Source organism: Psammomys obesus, unplaced genomic scaffold, assembly GCF_907164565.1.
Source record: "Psammomys obesus unplaced genomic scaffold, mPsaObe1.curated_primary_1811, whole genome shotgun sequence".
NCBI classification, from domain to species: domain Eukaryota; kingdom Metazoa; phylum Chordata; class Mammalia; order Rodentia; family Muridae; genus Psammomys; species Psammomys obesus.
Genome location: NW_026592403.1, coordinates 2,937,201 through 2,958,592, shown reverse-complemented (window position 1 = coordinate 2,958,592; position 21,392 = coordinate 2,937,201).

The window sequence follows — 21,392 nt, the reverse complement described above, 5'->3', positions numbered from 1 at the left end:
TCTTTCTAAGGCTACAGGAGAGAATATTCTCCTCCAGGGCACATTTAGAAAACTTTATATCATATATGTGCATCTGAAACTGGTAAATTTTATTGCTTAGCTCATCTTTTCCTTTGTCACTTTATTCTGAGATGCTTATAAGCAAATACCCAGCATCACTGTTTTCCACAAACCGAAGTTTTGTGGATTAAGTCACTAAATTTGTTGTTCCCCACAAGATGTGAGTCACAGTCATCGTGTGTATTTATCTCAATACATTCTTTATTTCACACTATGCACTTTCAGCACTCTCCATGCTACCAGAGGTCTCTAGAAAAGGTAGGTTCCATTGTGTTGCAGAGACAGCTCCAGATACCACCAAGCCCACTAGAGAAGTTCGTCCTTCTAACTTTGTTTCTTTGGAAATCCTCCTGGCAATAATCTGTAGGGACAGAACTGAAAAAAAAAATGGATATAAACATTAAAGGGGCATTTAATAGATTAGCTTTCACAACATGGTCTGGGAGTCCAGTGATGGCTGCTTCACACTGGAGAATTTGAAAAAGTAGAAGTTGCTCAGTCTATAAGGCTGGCTGTCTCAGCATTTGCAATCTGGCTCTGAAGGTCTGAGAGATACCTACAAAGCTGCTGGTCTTCAGTCTATGTGGAAAACCCAGAGAAGCTGGTTCTAATATCAACATAAAAATGCATCGACAACAGGATATTGGCAACCAGCAAGTGTGAAGGAAAGCAGCCAAAAATGTAATGTTCCATCTTCTAAGTATTGTACCTGGGTGGACCAGAAAGTACTGACCACATGTAGGTATGTCTTTCCTTCAAATAATCTGAGCAAAGAAGTCCTTCCCAGGAATGCCTAGAGATTTACATTTTAGTTGAATCCAGATCTAATCAGGTTGACAACCTAAAATAACCCTCACAATTGAACACATGGCCCTCCCATGTTCCCAAGAACTTGGATTGTAGGTATGTGGTACCACCCTGGTTCAGTCCTATGCTTCTCTTCTTAGCCCTCTTCCTATTAGCAAAGTGTATATCAATTTTAACTTGAATGTATTTCTATACAACGATTGCTTATATTATCTTAATAATTATACAAATATACATTTAACCATAAATATAAGATAGTATAAATAGCATATTTTTTTAAAAAAGAAATTAGTTTAGTTAGATGCAAAACAAGCTTGAAAGCTCAAACCAGGCCTGGTGACCGGAGAAACTTGGAGAAACGTTATATCAAAACAGAGAATAGTAAAAGATATGGAGCCACAGCTAAATGATGGAGCGCTTTCCTAGTGTGAGTAAAATGAGGGAGGCCTGGGGATTAATACGAAAAAGATGAGGTGGGGGAGCTAGGTTATATGTGCTGAAATCTTGACAGTGACCAAAGCAACCCCCGATCTATACATCACGCTGTCCGTTAGGAAAGGGTATAACGCTACTCTCTTCTGAGAGACTCCAACTCCACAGAAGTGCCACCAGCACAACTCCCCTGCTTACAGCCACTGAGGTTGTGTGACTCACAGTAACTCATCTCTTCTTCAAGCATCTCTGTTTTTAGTTTTTCTATTCAGAATGAGATTCATCACCTAATTTTCAGTTAGGTCCCAAGGGACTTAGGATTACCCAGAACTCTACGAGTTCCCTGTTCTGGATCTAGTACACGTTCAAAGTCATTAGCTTTGGGGTCGAGGGAAGCTGGCAGAGAACCACATCATTTAGGGCTCATTTGAGATCTGTCTGGTACTTGGTTACCACCTGTTAAAAGAATCTAAACAACATAGAATTAGAAGCTGGATGAGAATCACTGAGGGGTGGCTTGGAGCAAGGAGGAAAACAAGTCAAGAATTTATAGATGCTTTTTCTTATTCAACAGATATATTTGCCTCATTTGTATTTTAAAATGTTGGCTTCTTTCTTTCTCTAAATTCTTTCATGCAAAGATACATGCTGTCTGCGGATACCATCTAAGTCTAAATGCACTTTTCTTGTTAGAAACGTGAACGTGTAAGAAAACATGATGAGACTCTACCAAGACAGCAGTAAAATGTCAAACAGACAAATAGCCATACTTTAAAAAAAAAAATCACTAGCCTTAAGCGGCATAAGAAATCAAGTCATACTCTTCCAAAATATCCAAACATGCACTATCAAATGAGAACAAATACTCAAGATTTCTGTCTGCAGTTCCATATTGTAATACCATCAACCAGTTCTTTCTGGTTACACAGTTCTTGCTGTGTAACAAACCATCCTCAAAAATAGTGATTTAAACAATAACATTTCATTATCTGTTTCTTATGTTCAGGAGACCCAGAACAGCTTAACTAGGTGGGATGTTCCAGGAAGTCTGATGAAGTTATGAAGAAGATGTCAGATGAAAATGCAGTCCACAAAAGGACTGGAGAGTCCACAGGCACTATGACTCACTCCTGAACTGTGCAGAAGAGCTTCATGCCTCAGGGAGCCCCAGAGTCCTAAAAACATGGCTGTTGGCTGGTGAGTCATCATGACTGGTTGACCAGGAAGAAGCCACATGCCTTTCTGACCAGGTCTTGCAATGACACATCATCACTGTATCACATTCCACTTGGTAGAAGTGAGTCCGGCAGTGTCCGGTCCACACACACGAAGAGAGGACTTAGGATGCATAGTTAAGGGGAAGACAATCAAATATGTACACTCCTTACATTTGATGGGGGATTGTGTCAAAAATTATTATCCTCACTTAATTTACACAGGGGAGTACAGATACACTCCAGGGGTCTAAGCCACTTAGGTGTATTAAAAGGGACCTTCAGACTGCGACTGTAGCACAGTTGGCAGAGTGCTTGTTTGTCATGCACAAAGACCTGGGCTGGATACTCAACAAAACATAAAATGTTTATGGTAATGCATGCCTGTTAATACCAGCATCTGGGAAGTAGAGACGGGGGAATAAGAAATTTTAAGTTTTCCTCAATGTCTTCATTTGGTTTCCTGACAAAATCAACTTGGGGGGAATGCTTTCTTTCAAGTCATAGTTCCAGGTTACACTGCATCACTGCTCAGCTTGGGATCATGCAGGTCACACTGAGTCCATAGGTAAGAGGCAGAGGGATGAATGCTTGGGTTTAGCTTCCTCTCTCTCTCCTTTTCCCTTAGCCCAGAATTCAGGCCATAGAATGATGCCGTGGGTCTCACCTCAAAGCAAGGCCTACAGGCATGCCTAAAGGTCCATTTCTCAGGAAATTCTTGATTCTCTTCACTTGACACTAACCACCACAATAGGCTATGTAGTTAATCCAGGCTACATAGCCTGGATTAAATGCAATTCTAACTCAAAATTGAAAATAAAATAAGCTAGGGCCAGACGGAAGGAGAGGAGGACACCCCCTCTCAGTGGACTCGGAAGAGGGCAGGGAAGAGATGAGGGAGGGAGGGGAGGAATGTGAGGGAAAGAGGGAGTGGGCCACAGCTGGGATACGAGTGAATGTATAAAATTATTTAAAAATTAAAAATAAATAAATAAATAAATAAATAAATAAATAAATAAATAAATACTGTGACATTAAAACAGAGAAAGTGTAAATCACAAATGTAAACTCCTAGAACCTATCTCAGAATTAAATATGTGCTTGGGGGAAAAATCAGAATATAATAAAAAAAAACAAAGATTAATAAAAAATAAAATAAAATAAAATAAACTCCAGGGATTTTAGAAAGGTAAGCAAACTTCAAACTGTTTCAGAAAGAATTAAAACCAAGAAAGTCAGCTCACAGAGCCAACCTTTGGTCATAGTGGCTTATATTATCTCCTAAGTGTGTTTTCTAGGAGAGCCCACATCTGCCAGCCAGGGTTTCCACACTCTACGGACAACTCAGCAAGAACTGAGGGTAGTGCAGAAAATGAGAATACGCAAAGACCCGTAACAAAACAGAGTGGTTAAGTTCAAAGGCAAAATAGAACTCATTATATTGCTGCTATTCTCCTGTCCTCTCTGTCGTTGTTTTAGACAGCCCAGAGACTACAAACACAATATAAACTGACACCTCATGAAAAGCAAGCTTTTGGAGTCCATGACACAAGCTTTTATGAGAGAAGCCAGACCATAGACCAAAAAATATGCTTTACATGTGCACAGAAACCAATCCCTCAGCACAGCTCATTCTCTTTAGCCACCTACACACAGACACATGATTACGGCCAGTGGGTTGCCTTGTGTACAAGCATGGCAGTGGACAACAGCTGTCTTTGGGGACACTTATCCGGAGTGAGGATCAATGCTTACATGAAACGGAAAGCAGCTCAGCACACTGGGTTTTAAGAACATATGAAATCTTCACTACAACAAAAAAGCAAGGAACAAAGTCACTCTGTAATAGCATAGAGTTCAGGAGCCCCAAAGACAGTAAGTATACATAAGTGTCTACAACCCTGTGCTGGCTGGGTTTAACTGTCAGTTTGACACAATCTAGAATCAGCTGAGACAGTGTTTCTCAACCTTCCTAATGCTGTGACCCTTTAATGTAGTACCTCAAATATACAATTATTTTGTTGCCACTTCATAATTATAATTTTGCTACCGTTTCGAATGGCTATGTAAACATCTGATATGCAACACCCAGAGGAGTTGTGACCCAGAGGTTGAGAACCAGCAGCATGGGAAGAGTGTTTTAACGAGGAATTAGCTACATTAGCTACATGATCAGGTTAGCTTGCAGGCTAACAGTTGATAACTGTTAAAAAAACAAAACAGACAAACAAAAAAACTAGCCTATTGTGGGTGGCACCACTCCCTAGGCAGCAAGCCCTGAACAGCTTAATGGTAAAGACAGCCAGTCAATCAGGCAACATGGGTGCATTCATTTCTCAGTTCTTGACCGTGAATATGATGTGACTAGCTGCATATGCTCCTGCCTTGGTTTCTTCTCCATGATGGAGTACAGTCTAGCATTGTATGCTGAATAAATACTTCTCTCTCCTACATATCTATTTATGTCAGAATATTTTATAATAGCAACCAAAATAAAATAAAACCAAGACAGGCCCTATTATCAATAAAGAGGACATATGAAAATTATATATATATATATATATATATATATATATATATATATATATACATACATACATATACATACATGCATTTGTAAAATTTGAGGGTGGGCAGATGGGTAATTCAGTAATGTGCGTGTAGTATCAACATGTGAACCTTAAACTTATCCAATACTCAGAACTCACATAAAAGCCAGACAACTATAACCCCAATAATAGTGGTAGAGAGAACAGAGACAGCAAAGTCTCTGGAGCTTACTTGCTAAGTAAGTAGGTAGAGGGAGGAACTGAGGCAAATAGACACTCCACGCCAATCTCTGGCTTTCATATATGAACACATGCGCAGAGACCATGTGTGTGTACTACACATACACATACTTTAAGAAGATTTTATAATATCAGACATTGTCAGTGAAGACTTAGGGTTCCTAGGACTCATGAAAATTTGAGGGAAACGTTGATTTTTACATCTATAAAGTTCAAATTTGTGGGCAAAAGGTTTGAAAACTCATTTTCTACAAGGGAATGTGTTATAATGTGCAAAGTTATATTGCATTGGGGAATCTGGATATACACTGCAAGATAGGGAATTCACCAGGTCAGAATGTGGGAAATAAGTTGTTATGACATCACAGCCCCACTCAGATGTTCCTCAGTCCTCCTGAGGTATCATGAAACCATGTCATGTGCAGATATGAGAAACGTTACTGACAGAGATACGCAGCATATTTGAGTGACATAGCAGTAATGGTCTAGTGTAAAAGGAACTTTTATTTTCCTGAGATAATTGCCTGGGAGGCTTACTGCCTCTGTCTGCTAACCTAGGCCTAGTCCTGGAAGCTTCTAGCATTCATACAATCTAACCTAGGCCTAGAACATATTCAGTCTCTGAGACTTACTGCTTAATAAGCTTGCCCTTTCTTGTTTTTACTGAGCTCTGGGCTGTCTGGTCAACTCAGATGTTCTGGCTCAGACTCCTCTCCCAGCTAACTTACTCAATCTGGCTCTTCTCACAGCCTCTAAATTGCTCTGTTTGGCCCCAAACTAACTCCAGGCCTCTTTTCTAGTCTTCTGGCTCTTTCTCATTCTCTGGCTCATTCACTCTTCACCTGAGTTCTTTCTCTGCAACCTATTTCTCTATTTCTATCCCAGTAAAACTTCCTCCTCTCTCTTATTGTTCCTTAAGTATCTTCTCTTTCCTCTCTCTTCTCCTGAGAGTTGGGTGTCTGATAGTCTGTCAAGTTTTTCTCTGATTCGTCGCTGTTTCTGCCACTCAATTAGGCATCACTTTCAAACATGGGTGCTTCCTTCTACAAACTAACTTCACCTTCATTGTTTGGGATTAAAGGCATGTACCATCACGCCTGGACCTGCACTTTTCTAAGTTTACCTGAAACTTGCTGGTACCATTAAGGCCTTGAACTCATATCTGCTTGCCTCTGTCTCCTGCATAAAAGGAGTGTTTGTATCCTAGCCGGATCACACTGACCTAGGTCTTTGGATGTGATCTCTTGCCAGAGAAAGAAGCCAGGGTTCTGAATTTAAGTTCCTCTACAGTCTAGATAATTTTATGGAAAGTTCTCTTGCATGATGGCAAAAAAAAAAAAAAATTATTAAAATCAAAACTGTCACCAGTAAAGCCACACACGGACTGTGCGTGTGTGCTTTAGCACTCAGGTTGTGGCATTGCCTCAGTCTGCTCATGTCCAATTTCATTTACAATAACAGCATTTATCCAAATGCCATGCACACTGTAAATAGCTATGCTTATTCTCCTAAAACACTGCTGATGTGCTCATGTTCTTTCACAGACTCCCCAAATCTCATGACTCTAATTTCCTCAAAAATTCCTAGAATGTACTAGAAAATAAATCAGCGCAACTGACTTTTCTTTCCTACCTACCAAGAAAAATTAGTAGGCTTACACCCTATGTTTCTAATTATCGTAATCAAGTAAATCTTTCTTTTCAATATATGTAATACATGCCTACTGAGAATGTCCCAAACGGCTTGCCTTTATGATTTAAATTTGAAGTATTTCTTGCTCGTACATTAAGAAGGATAATTCTGATTTTCAGGGTACTTGTAAGTTATCTCTCTTCTGTAAGTGTGAATGCAAAGTGCCTGAGGAAGGGCTAAGGATGTGGCTCGTTGATAGAACATTGGTTAGCATGCACAAGGCATTAGTTTCTATCTGGTTCTGCAAACGAATAGACAAATAAACCACACAAGGACAATTGATCTTTGTGCAATGAAGTTACTGGTCTCTGTGTTATACGCTTTTGAATTGAACTTAGTCTTCACTAGCCAGTGTGTATGCTTATACTTTCAATGTGGGCTGGAGACGTAATTTAGGAGAGAAGATGCACGGTAACCTTAGGAGCCTCCCCAGGGGATCAGAATAGAATCACCCCTGGACACAATAAGATCACAGTGGGCCAGGTGGCCACAATGGGGAACGTTAACAGAGAGGAGATGAGACAAGAGATAAGGGTCAATCAGCTTGGGCAGAAAAGGAAAGCGTCAAGTCCTTGTAATTAGGCACATCTTCAGACTAGGCAGAGACAGGGGCAAGTGGGCATGATAAGTTACTCAAAGGCCCAAATCCCCACAGCTTATCCCTTTCTCTTTCATATAGTTATCTCTGAGAAAATACTTTTAAAAATGTGTGGGTATGGGGGCATGACATGGTCAAAGGCTCTAAGTGCTGGCGCACACATGTCACAGCATAACCGTGGAGGTATGAAGATAACATCAGGTGTCTGTCTGTCTTCACTTAGCACAAGACAGAGTCTCTTTGTTGGCCACTGTTGGGGATGCCTGTTGAATAAGCTTCGGATTCCCTGGTCTCTGTCTCCCACCTCACTGTAGAACCACTGGGGTTAGAAAAACACCTCACTTTTACATGGATTCTGGGAATTAGAACTGGGGTTCTCATGCTTCTAAATATTTTATCCAGAAAGTTTTCTCCAACTTGAACATTTACTAGTAAAAGAAAAGATGTATTTGTTACCTATTTGTTTATTTGTTCATTTAATTTAATGTGTACAGGTGTTTTGCTTGCGGGTCTGTGTGTGTACCATGCGAGTGCCTGGTGCCTGGTGCCTGTGGAGGTCAGAAGGCAGCATTGCATCACCTGGGACTGGAGTTACGGATGATTGCGTGGGATTGGAAAATGGGCCTGGGTTTCCTGCAAGAGCAATAAATATAAAAAAGAAATAGACACTGTTTCCTGAATGATGTAGCCTCCTCCATACCAAACAGCATATCAGATACAAGTCCATACATACTTTCATATGTATGTGTATGTGCATGTATATGTCCATGTGTGTAGAGTACATGGGAGGGTGTGTGTGTGTGTGTGTGTGTGTGTGTGTGTGTGTGTGTGTGCAGGGTTGGGAAAAAGAGAGAGAGAAAAAGAGAGTGCGTTTTATGTATCTTATATGATTAGTTAATTAATACAGTTTTCTTCTGTAACCCCTGTGAATTACTTATCTGTCTAGATCCTAACCCTAAAGTATTGTTAGTAATAATAATGCTAACAATGATGACATGCAGCTGTCCTTTGCACAGGATATCCTGCTGAGGTTACTCAGTGCAGAGCTGCCTCCATGGCTTCTTTCTGTTTTCTCGCTTGATTTTTAAAAAGGGCATTTGCTCTGAGCGTGTCGCTCTCAGATATTCTTCCACAGCAGAATCATCTCTTGAAACTGAAAAGAATTTAAAGGTGATCAATAAGTGTCAGAGCATCCTATGAGCACCTTCAAAATCAAATTGGAGTACTCTCTGGGCTCTCACCAGCGGCTTAGCTGGTTATCATGGGTGTCGTCTGACAGTTTCTATGATGAGGTCAGCCTCAAGGATCTGTCCTGAAGATGTCATAATTCAGAACTTTCTCAGACTTGTGAGGAAGGCTATATTCACTATGTCCCAAAAAACACTTATTAGCACTGATATATTACTACTGAAGGTAGATTATCTCCTGTGCATTTATTGACATATCTATGTTTACACTGTTACAGAAAAACCACTTTACATTAGTAAGAACTTAATTTACTCTGTGAGCAAAGTTATGTAACTAGCTATAAGGAATGCAAAAGCAATTTGCAAATATGAAATTGCTTTAAGGAGCAAATGTAGAGAATGATGCTATTAAGATTATCATCAAAATTCAATTAAATGTTCACCAGCTTTTAGTTATGAAAAGAGAAGACATACAAGCCTGAAATGCTAGCCAGCTGTTAAATATTAATTAATGGAAGTAATGTTTCCTGATTTAGCCCTGAAATTGGTAAAGCATTTCAAATAAATGTTTACTGAAAGCAAATTTTAAGATTGCCTAGTGTTTCATTTGGCAAGTCTCTCACACATATTTACTTTTTAAGCTTCTTTTTTGCCCCCCTTTTTCCTTCATGTGCAAGAAGTTTCCTTTTATTTCCTCCTGTTGAAGAAGTTACTTTCACCCATATATGGCTCTAAAAATATAAACCATTTTAGAGTGGCTGTTGAAATTATTCACCCTTAGCCTAGAGCTAATTTTGGATTTTTGTTCCTAACAATATCGTCTGGGAAAGTTTCAAGTGAAAATAGGATTGTAACACGCATGTAAAAACTTTGCAGTGTTTTCTAAGGGAAAAACCTCATTCATCAGGGGTGTTATTTTACTTTTCAAAAAATATGTCTAGCCTAAATAACAATTGCCTATCACTATTTACATTTTAAGTCCAAGTGTGTGTCCTAGAGAACTTTGAACATGCTCACCAATTTCAAAGCAGGCCATATCTGCACAATGACATCACCTTCCACTCCCTTGTACTGGGAACTCACCGTTCTCTGAACTGAAAGTCTGGAGCTAGTGCCAAGGGTTTTCTCACCTGTGAGCACATTTCCCATAAGCCTAATCAGACCTGCCCGGGCAGCTGATGGCTTTGGATGGTTATATCAACCTCTCTGCTTTTGCCCTGTTCTAGACTGATTCCTCAGATGTTTTACAGCTATGGTCAATGCTACACCTGCAAGCCTGCCATTGTTCCCACTTTATTGACCTGTCTCCTGACAGTGAAGAAAACAGTGTAATTGCTTAAGAATAATCTAGAATGGTCAATAAAAGAGACTCTGACCCATGAGTGCAGGAAGTTAGCTTTTCCTGAACACAGAGGACTCAGCCAAAGGTCCCTGTGCCTGTCTCTCACCTGTTATACGTTCCTAGGCTAAGGTTCCCAGGGAGAGAGACACAATACATTCTAGAGCCTCAGTAGAACTAACTCTGTTATACAGTGACAAACCGTCTCCTTGTCTGGCTTACACTGTTGACACAGCACGATAAACAACAACAACAAATATAACTAGGATGCAGCGTGGTTCCCCCTGTAACGGGGTAGTAGGGCCTGCTGCTCCTTGACAGCAAGTCTTGTACTAGAGAACAATAGTTGAAAAAAATAACCTCAAACATTTCAAAGATGTTAATCTTCAAATTTACATTGTGGTTACATTTTCTTGATAGAATTCTTTAGCAAGTTGAAGGAGATACTCTTTCCTGGATACAAAGAAAAGAAAGAATGAAAAAAAAAAAAAACAAGGACAAAACAAAGAAAGAGAGAAAAAACATATCACACACTAAAATCAGATGAACACATGAAAGAAAATCATATACTATATGCATGAGCACCATCACACATTGCACATACATTACACATACACAAACGCAAATGTATACACAAACACACAAAGACATAGAGGCATTCACATGTAGGCACAGACAAAGATCTGTAGATATGCACAAACCCACACCAAGAAATGCATATGTAAGTAGAGATTTCACAGGAACACATAGGTAAATACATTCACAGTGACACCCACACAGAGGTATATAGACCAACATAAACAGATACATTACACATAGAGGCACACAATCATACATACAAACTAACACATGGAGATTCAGGACACAGGGAGATCTGTGAACATCGACAGATGTTTTTTCTATTAATTCACATTATGAGATACATATGACTTTCTTTAATTTTACAAGTCAAAATGAAAAACCACTGCTTTGTCTAAAATGTATTTTTTAAGATTCTGAATGGAGGATGAAACCTTTTTCAGGTTCTTTCTCTCTTTTATTTTCTCATTGGCAGTATCTTTCACTGAGTAAACTTGGACAAAGACAGTAGATGAGCCACGGGCCTGACACACCATGTGGAGCCTGCCCTTTTAGAGCGATTCAACGCCAAAATAGACAGCAAAGGAAAACTAAATCCAGCTTGAACAATACTGGCCCTAAAATAGCCATGGGGTTTATGACCACAGCAGCAGGAAAGGCTGCTGATCATCTGCCAGGATCTTTTCTTTTGGTTTGTCACTATTGAGTGACACAGAGGACATGAAGCCCCTGTCAAACATACAAGTTCAGAACCCCAAATCAGAGACACTAATAATAGTGCCTGGTGTAAAGCTCTCTTCTCTGAGAGAACTAATGAGCCAAGGTCTCCTGTGATCTTGACGGGTTTAGAAGAGATATCACCGGAATACCTGCTGAATGTAAGCTCCCCACCAGGTTTTTTTTTTTCCCCCATGTGTTCACTTCTTTATCCTTCACAGCAATTCTGTCAGGTAGGTTTTGGTACTCTTATGCTACATATAAGGAAACTGAGGCTTGGAGAGGAAGCTGACTTGCTTATCCCCAATAGCATGAGTTATTTCTGTGGTTACAGGCATCTGAATGTTCTGGGCAGGAGAGAAACTGTCACCTTTGACAGTCTAAACTGAAGACACACCACTAAAAATAGAGATCAGAATGCCATTTTCAAGCCCATAGCAGGCTCATGAGCAAAGGAGAAAGAGAACAATTGAGTTCAGGATGGCTGAAAAGTAGTTCAGAGAGAAAGAGAGAGTTTAATTGGAGTTGAGGGTAGAACTTGGGACAGTAAATGGAAGGCAAGCAAAGGCCACAGCAAGTAAGAGGTAAGGGAGGAACTGAACACAGATCTTTGCAGTGGTCCAGGCTGGCAGGGAGACATATTGACTGGAGTTCCAGGTTATGGTCGATAAGTAAGACTGAAAGAGATCACACAGCACAGTTTCAAAGCTGAGGATTTAAGTAGTCTTTTGGATTCCTTATCTTAAAATACAGGCAACAATCAATGTACGGTAAAGGTTAACTCTCTGGATGCAGAACCCTGACCACTGAGGAGAGAGCCTGGAGGGCTAGGACAGAGTGGAGATAATTACAGGATTGAACTGGTTTTGTTCCAGGCAAAGCAGGAAATGAGTAGCCTGGTTGATACTCAGCCTATAAATTCTTGATAAAGCAAAGTAATTCATGGTAAACTGCATTTCTTCCATTCTTTGTGGGACTAAGAGATACAAACTGCTTCTGACTGCTGAAGAGTCCATCCTTGAATGGACTGAAATCATGACACTTATCCAAACCTATCTGTCCATTCCCAAATACTGGGTGCATGACTGGGACTTATCTATGTCTGTGGCCATGGGCAGATGGTGGGCCACCTCTTGAGGAAGAGACTTTTCCCAATAAGGGCTTCTGCCTCCCTTAGGAGAATGTGGGACATATCCAAGGGTGTTGGAAGTTACGTAGCAACAGTGATGTTTATGAAACTGAAGCCTAGCAACTCATGAAGGACTCACAGGTACACAGAATCTCAGTGCATGAACTGACAGTTATGGCTGTCACTGATTCAGAGGTGGTCACATGCTACTCTCCCAGAAAGTAATCCGAGGCTGCAAGCACAGGAAAACAGCCATACCCATTTTATTCATATTTTATAACCTACGGCAAACATTTGCTTAGCAATTCCACACTGCCTATCACCGCCTTAGACACTTATGTAGAACTTAGAGTCATACTGAATACATATAAGATGTTAATTATTGCAACCAAACGATGCCTGTATTCTTAGAACTGTGATGAATTTTTAAGATACACTGGAGGGAGAGAGAGAGTCATAATACAATTCTCTATGAGGGTTTTGAAGGAGTGATCATTAAGATCCGTATGCTTCTGTATTACAGGCAATAAGATTTTTAAACTGGGACAAAAACCTAAGTTTTTTGGTCTAGTTTCCTTTGCAACAAGAAAGCTCCTCTTCTAATAGGGTTGGGATTTTGTTTTGTTTGCTTTTTGTTTTTAAGTCCTGACTCTAGGGGGAATGTCTCATGAGTCACCAGGATAACTTCTCTCAGGTAAGATCTAGAAGATTCCTGAAATGCTTGCCCTGATACTGAGAATCTTACTCAAGCCAACTGGGGATGATATTAAAAGGGTCTGGTAAGAAGTCTAAATCCTGCTTCTCCTACGTTTTGCTGGGATGTTGTCTGAGCCACTAACAACGTTTCCTGGATGATAGAAACAGGCAGATGGTTTGGAATCTGAAACTGTTGAACAACACCAATTTGGAAAAATAGTAGCGCAAAGACAATAGATAGCCATCTCGTCTGGAGGATGATGACTCATGCAGATGACTCACAGTCAGCTTGGTGGGTCTCAGGGGACCAAGTTCTCAGCTCAGAGAACACTGTGCTGCTGAGTGCTGACCAACTAAACAATGCCAACACCCATTTGTGATTCTAGGAAAAGAAGCTTAGAAACTCTCGATGAAGAAATCAGAGAGCAGTGTGGCTGCCCTGTGCACGTGGAGTGAAAACAGTCTCTCCAGCAATGCCAGAAACTTCCGGGCCTTTCCATTCTCAATTCTGATAGTCTCTGCCCAGAACTTGACATTTGGGTAAACATTGCACATGGGTGCGAACACCTTGGTGATTTGAGTAAATTATGATTTCCCAAGACAGGATTACAGTGTCATCAGTGTGACTGTATATAGCTGGGAAAGCATTCATTCTCCCTCCCATTAATTATATCGTCAATAATACACAAGTACCAACCAGAGCCAAAATTGCTCACTGAAAGTTTCTTTTTTGGCATTAAAACGATGAGTGTATTTTCCTTAAGGACCTTCTAGCAACATGTACAAATAAAGCCACACACAGTGACAAACTGTGCTGCTTAGAGTTTAGCTGATGACATTCTTGTTATTGAAACAGGAAATGACTCAGCCTCAGCCAGACCAGAGAGTATCATATATTTTATTCCGTTTTGTTGGCTCATTTGAAAAAAGAAAAGAAAAGAAAAAGAAAAAAAATCACAAGGCAACCATGCTTGTTTTCTAAATAATATATTTTATTTGGAGAGGAAAAAAAGTAAAGTGGAGGTCAAAATGTTCAGATTTTTAATTTATACATTCTAGTAAATAAGGAAGAATTCCTTGATAATCCATTGTTAAAATACTGTAAAACATGTTTTTCACAACACTCAAATGACTGTTTTAAGATGTAGAAGATATATTTAATATGTTTAAATAGAATGGGCTATTGTATTGGAGTACAGCTAGAAAACCTGTCTGCACTAAATAATAACATTTCTCCATTTAGCTGAAATATGCTCTGTTTAGGTCAAATTTTTTACATAGTTTTATTTTTATGTTGTGTTAATCGGTGTTTTGACTGCACACACGTCTGTGTAAGGGTGTTAGGAACTCCCGGTACTGGGAGTTTCAGACGTGTACGAGCTGCCATGGGTGCTGGGAAATGAACCAGGGTCTTCTGGAAGTGCTTTTGACCACTGACTCATCTTGCCAGCCCCTAGATAACCTTAAAAGAATTACAATAACTATAATTAATAAAATAAAAATAAAATATGATAATAAAAAACCATTAAATTAAAACATATCACTTCTTTTCTCCTTTTTCCTCCCTTCAACTCTTTTACCCCATTCCCTTTCAAACTGTTAACCTCTTTTTATTATTGTTGTTGTTACATAGCCATTGTGTGCACAAATAGGTAAGTACAAACTTAGATGAACTTTTTAACACATTACTAAGTACAGAGTGTTGCAAACATCCTGATTTTTTTTTAAAAAAAATCATTACCAGGGCTAATAAAGTCCATCTTTGTCTATTAAAACTTTGGAGCTGTGATGACTGGTAATAAAAATCAATTAATCAAACAAATAAAAAGCTGAACCTAAATTAAACGCTTTATAATTTTTACATGAATAACTGAAACATCTTACCCACTAAACAGTAACAATAACTAAGATAATGGTTTTAGAATGACACGTTTACCTCTGAGGTATGCTTAAATAGAAAACTATATTTTGCATTCAATAGTTAGCAAATTGTAACCAATTCACCCACCCAGAGCTCAGATGACTCAAACAGAACGGCTTTCCGGTCTCTAACCTTAGATGTGTGACATCTCTTGCCAATCATTGGCTTTCTTGGTCAGATAAATCTCCATTAGGTTTTTTTTTTTTTTTTTTTTTTTTTGCAAGGTGACTGTTACCGTTGGATGCTGTGTTAGAACAGGAGACCACAATATGTCCTGGCTTTGGCCTCTTTGTACATGCAGACCAAGCAGGTTTCTTGAGGCGGCAAATGGGTCAGACTCAAGCTCAAACTCATGGCACACATCTCCGGCTCTTTGTAAACGCATCAGCTCCTTTTCTCTGCTAGCTGAAGGGCAGTCTGCTCAAAGCTTAGAAAGCTCCAGGCTTTAAAAAAAAGAAAAAAGAAAAAAAAAATTCCCTCCCTAAATCTCAGAATGAATAGTTTCCGTCTGTAATTGCTAGTTTTATATTTTTAAATAGTGAACTACAAAACAAAATGTCTCATTATTTGTGAAGTGATTCAGGCATTCGCTGTGTCCAGCTTTGTTGCTAAAAACACAACACAGTCTTTTTCTCTCAAGGGGTGGAGGGGCACACTTATACAGACAGTTTCTTTTTTCTTTTCTTTTCTTTTTTTTTGGGGGGGTTCTCTCAGCTATCTCTATATTGCCAGTTATCTGCTGTTTCCATGCTCTGCATAGATCTAATTTAGGTATTTAAAATACTCTAGACATTATCCTGGATTGGCAGCTATGCAAACACCTCTGGTTTCAACCCTTTCTTTTAAATCTGAAGCAGATTATTTCTAAAAACGTGTAAAAGTTTGACTTTCCTGAAGTGTGGTCTGTGACGCCATGAGCTTATTCAAGAAAACCACCGTGCCTGACATGCCTTCTCTGTTATTTTCCCTAAGACATGAAGAATCCTTTGGATTTTTGGATTTTTGAGATAACAGCTTTTCCGAGTCACGTGCTTTCTTGGGTTCTGCCATGACATGTTTTATCTTAGTGATTTAAGAAAGTATCCAGCTGCCATTCCATCTGGTGAGGGTTTCTTGAGACTGGCTCTTGAGACTGGCTTGGGATATCTCATCAGAGAAGCTGATGTCATGAAGTGGTGAGATACTCAGTTCGCAGAGGGTCAATCACACCTTAAATTTTTCACACTGCCATGACAACATGTTAGTTTTCAAAAGTATCCTTTTTGGATGCATGGCATCAGACATTTCTAGGATTTACCTCCTAACGAGACCCTGCATTTGAACAGGATAACCTTTGTAAGCAGTTATAAAGATCATACCAACAAGAGGATTTTCTTTCAATTGCACAGTGTCTGAGAAATCGCAGCAAAAATATTTTCTATTTCTTCAGTCCCTAAAAATCATCTCTGGAAGAAGTATTAGGACACAGCCTGTGTTTATTAGCTAATCACAACAATATAATGCTTTATTTGGAATGTAAATCCAAAGACTTTCCTTTGGTCCATAATTTGCCTTTATTCAGCTATAAATTTCAAAATCCCATGGTCTACATTGCCACCATAGCCAATCATCCCTTCAGTGTATGTATGTCTCTCTGTGTGTCTGTGTATATGTCTACCTTTGTGGATATGTCTGTGTGTGCATCCCAACCAAGGCTTTTTCTGGCTGCGCAGAAATCTAAGCAAACAAAGAAATCAGTGAGAAACATTTTTATGTGAGATCAGGTGGGATAAACAAGGTGTGGATTCAAAAGAGGATCCGGGAATTGCAGTTAAGTATAATCCTGCAACAATAGTCCCAGCCACTTGGTGTCAAGAAGATACCAATGCTGATAGGGACACTTCAGTACATATCTATGGTTGTTAGTTGTCTGAAGGAGGAGAGATTACCTGGTTTATCTATAACAAAGAAGACACAGAAATGGAAAAGAGAAAAAAGGAGCCCAATACACAGCCTTTAAGTATTGCATCTGATTCATTTTTCCCATGCCCCTTACTGTCATTAGTCCTCAAAGTAGGGAGAAAAAAAGCCAAGGGATCTTCCTGTAAGATAAGTCTTCATTTGTCACTGTAACTTTTTTATCTTCTATTTTTCTCCCAATTTCCACTCTCTTTCTCTCTCTCTGTCTGTGTGTGTGTGTGTGTGTGTGTGTGTGTGTGTGTGTGCAGGTGCAGAAAGCAGTAGAAGGCATTAGGTGACTTATTCTACACATTTTTACTACCTTGATACAGGGTCTTTCATTAAACTTGATTGCTTCCATTTTTGGCTATGTTGGCTGGCCAGCAAGTACTCCAGACTCACTTGTCTGTGCCCACCAATGCTGAGGTTACAGAAACAAGCAGCCGTACCTAGCTTTTAATACATGTGCTAGAGATTCAAAACTAAAATCCTTACCCTTGAAGAGAAAGCTCTTAGCCATTGAGGTGTCTCTGTAGCCTGTCTTGAGTCCCCACCCTACATGAGTTTTATATTTAGTAGAAAGTCTATGATTAGCTAAGTCATCCTAGTATCCTGCTTAATCCTCAAGCAATCCTATCAGGTAAGCAAGTCTTTACCAGAAACTCAAAAATATGAAAAACTGGGTTTTAATTGAGGCAGGTGGTTAAATCAGGATTAGGCCCCAAAACCATGTTTATCTCCTTTGGATTGATACCAAATGACATTAAATAATAACACCAGTTTGAAAATCTTATGTTTAAGCTCCATGTACAAATGGATTAGACAGGAGAGTCCTCAACCCAAGATCACATATACTAGCCTTTAAGTTCTTTAGCAATAAATAAATGGTAAAGTCACTAAGACTGTTCCTATGAAATTCTTTCTGGGGAATGAGCCTAAGTCTATCATTTCACTCATGCCAAGGAATCCCAGGAAAATGAAGAGCAAATAACTTCCTATCAGATTAACTCCTAAAATGCAAAATTTGCCTCTGATGTGGAAATGAACATACACCTTCAGATTTACAGCACTTTCCTAAAATGTGGGACAGAAGACTACAAAGATGTCCTGTTTGTGCTCTGTGACAATGAGAGAAGTAGGATCATTTAGTAAAAACAGAACAGAGTCAAATGCGTGTTCCAACCCTGTGTACACAGGACCCAGCTTGTGATTGGTACATTCACCCAAACTTCACACAGGAAGTACATGTTAGAGGATATGCTAGGAAGAATGTGGCAGCCATTCTGGGAGGCTGAATCTTCTACAAGAGTCCCTGTGTGGATTGATAGTCCTCTGCTCTTATTAGATCAACAAAACTGTAAACAAGAGTAGAGTAACAATGCATAGGAGATGAGGGGGCTTTAAATTTCTTTGCAGTCCCCAGGTGGGGGGGGGAGGGGTTAGCCAAGTCTTTTACTTTAGACCCAAGAGCAACTACAATACATTAAAGCAACAAGAACAACAAATGCTTCACAACAAAATGTTTTAGAGAATTTATTTCCTCTAAGAAGTCACATTCATGTCTTCATGGGCTCCTTGAACTTCCTAGTTGAAGTTGCTACCAATCAATCAAAGTAACATACCACTTATATATAAGTACCTGCTGAATATGAAATCCATACTAACTGTCATTTAAAGTAAAGGGCAAAAGAGGAACTTTTTTTATCACTTGATGTTACATCCTGCACACACTTCCTGCCAGATAATAGGATGCCTTGATTTTATCTGTACCTCACATTTTGTTTTACACAAAATGCCACCTCATCTAAAAGAACTTTCATATTGCTACTTCTAAGTTAGTCATCTTCAAGATTTTTACCCATCATTTTCCATCCTGTGATCCATAACATATCCTCATCGAAGACATTATTGATTTGCACACACACACACATCTCCTTGCACATATGTAGTTGTGTGTAAGCTTTGGACAAAGACACAAGTCAACATTTATTATATAAGAAAACTATGCTTTAATTTGAACACTCCTGTTAATTTTTCAGAAAAGCAATGGACATATTTGCAGGTAGAAATATGTCACCAAATAAATGCTACAGACTTCTGTGTCATCTGTTTACGCTTATGTTTTGTGGAAACAAGAAAGTTGCTTGAAGGAGATAAGATCTTTTCATGAGCAAGGCTGGATATCTCTTTTATTTAGGCTAAAATATTTTTTGTTCCAAGAAAAGCATCACAAAAATTTGGCTCATATATATGTTTGTCAGAAATCATTAATGTAATTCCATTGGGTCCAGGAAGCTCATTTTGGGTTCCTCTTAAAAATGTTAACCACAGTTAAAAGTTATTTTTCATTCTATTCATTTCTTGTTACTTTTCTCATATTACATAATGTTACCTTCTGTTTGATTTTTCTTTTCTTTCATTTAGGCATATCAGGCCCTCAAAAACTAGTAACAATAAAATTGTTGTCCAAGACAAAAAAAAAAAAAAAAAAAAAAAAAAAAGCTGCCTATTATTTGCACAATAAAAGTGAAACCACAAATGCATCATTAAATTCTGGGAGTTTTGAACTTATTTTAAATGAAATTCAGTTTGTCATATTAATAATTGGCAAGACCAGAATGGTGATTTTTGTGACCCTCTTCTCTAGGTTCATTGAAATAAAAATACACCATTGTAGAAGAAATATATATCACAGGGATAAAAACAAGGGCTCTTCAACAAACACCACCTTTCACCAAGTTATAGAAAATGGAATGTGGGCTATGTTGGGTCACACAAGATGAGCAACCAGGAAAGTCTGTCACCGGGAATCTCCTGAAAATGACCATCCTGGGGCCAGCAAAATGGTCCAGCTGCTAATAAAGGTGCTTGCAGCTAAGCCTGATAAGCTACAAATTGTCCTTTGATCTCAAAGGAGAAGTGTTGAGGTATATATGTGTGCCCTTTCCCCACTACATAGATGTAATAAAAACTTTAAAAAAATAAATTCTATGTAGGCCAAAAGAAGTGCTCTTAATCACTGAACCATTTCTTCATCCCTGATTTATTTTTTTTAAAAAAACATATTGAGCATTTGTACCTGCTTACCACTTAGAGACCATTTGCTCTATTTCTTTTCATAATATTTAATTTTCTTGGAAAATTCCTAGTGATTGCTAACTTTTTACAAGGTATTATTGGTGCTTTTAAAAAATATTATTTAGAAAATATTAAAATCAGACTAAAAAGTACTTACTACCAAATATAACTATAACAATAATTTATAAGGGTGTGCCCCAGTCTTCCTTGAAAATGACAGTCTTCCATCCTTTTATTCAATGGAATTTTTTCATGTTCCCTACTTTTTTTTGAACAATTTAAAAGTCTGTGATGACATCATATTGATCTTTATTGTGTGTTACTGTCTCTCTTACCTTCTGCCTACAAGATCTTGCCATAAACAGCCAGCCACATGATTCTGCTACTGAGAACTATTTAATGCAACTTTATTCATACATTTTATATTAATTATAACAGGCCACAAACTAATCTCCATCAAAATACCCATGTTAAATCTCTGGATCTTGTATTTATTACAGCAGCCTCAAAAATAATATACTACATACAAATATTACTTTTATTTTCTGATTCAGGTGTTTAAAATTTACAAAGCACAGCTGAATTAATTGAAAAGACATGGACATTAAAGCAAACTCAAAAAAGAAAAAAAAACAAAAAAAAGAACTCTACATCTCTGTGCAATGTTAAAACAAATTTCAAAACTAGTTCATTTTGAATAATGAGAACCCCCCAAGACATGAGATCAAGAATCCCAAGCCAAAGGCTAGCATGCTTTCTCTCTCTTTCCCCTCCCACCTCCCTCCTTCCCATCTCCATCTTTCAGTCTCTCCTCGCTCCCCTCCCTCCAATCTCAATTCTTGCCTATAAAGCCAAGAGATTCACAGAAATTTTATCAGCTGAACCTAGTGTTATAGGATTGTAATACCTGGGAGACTGAGATAGGAGGATCACAAGTTCAAGGCCATCCTAGAGTTCAAAGTGAGTTCAACACCAGCTTGAGCAATTTTGTTAGTTGCTGTATCAAAACTAAAAGTTAAAACTGAGCTGTAGATACTGCGGAGTTGGTGCAGTGGGATAGTACTTTTCTAATGTATTCAATTTCCAGTGCTAAAAAAGAGAACAGGAAAAGAGAAGAAAGGGTAGGAGAAGGGAAAGGAGGGAAGGAGGGGAGAAGAGAAGAGAAGAGAAGAGAAGAGAAGAGAAGAGAAGAGAAGAGAAGAGAAGAGAAGAGAAG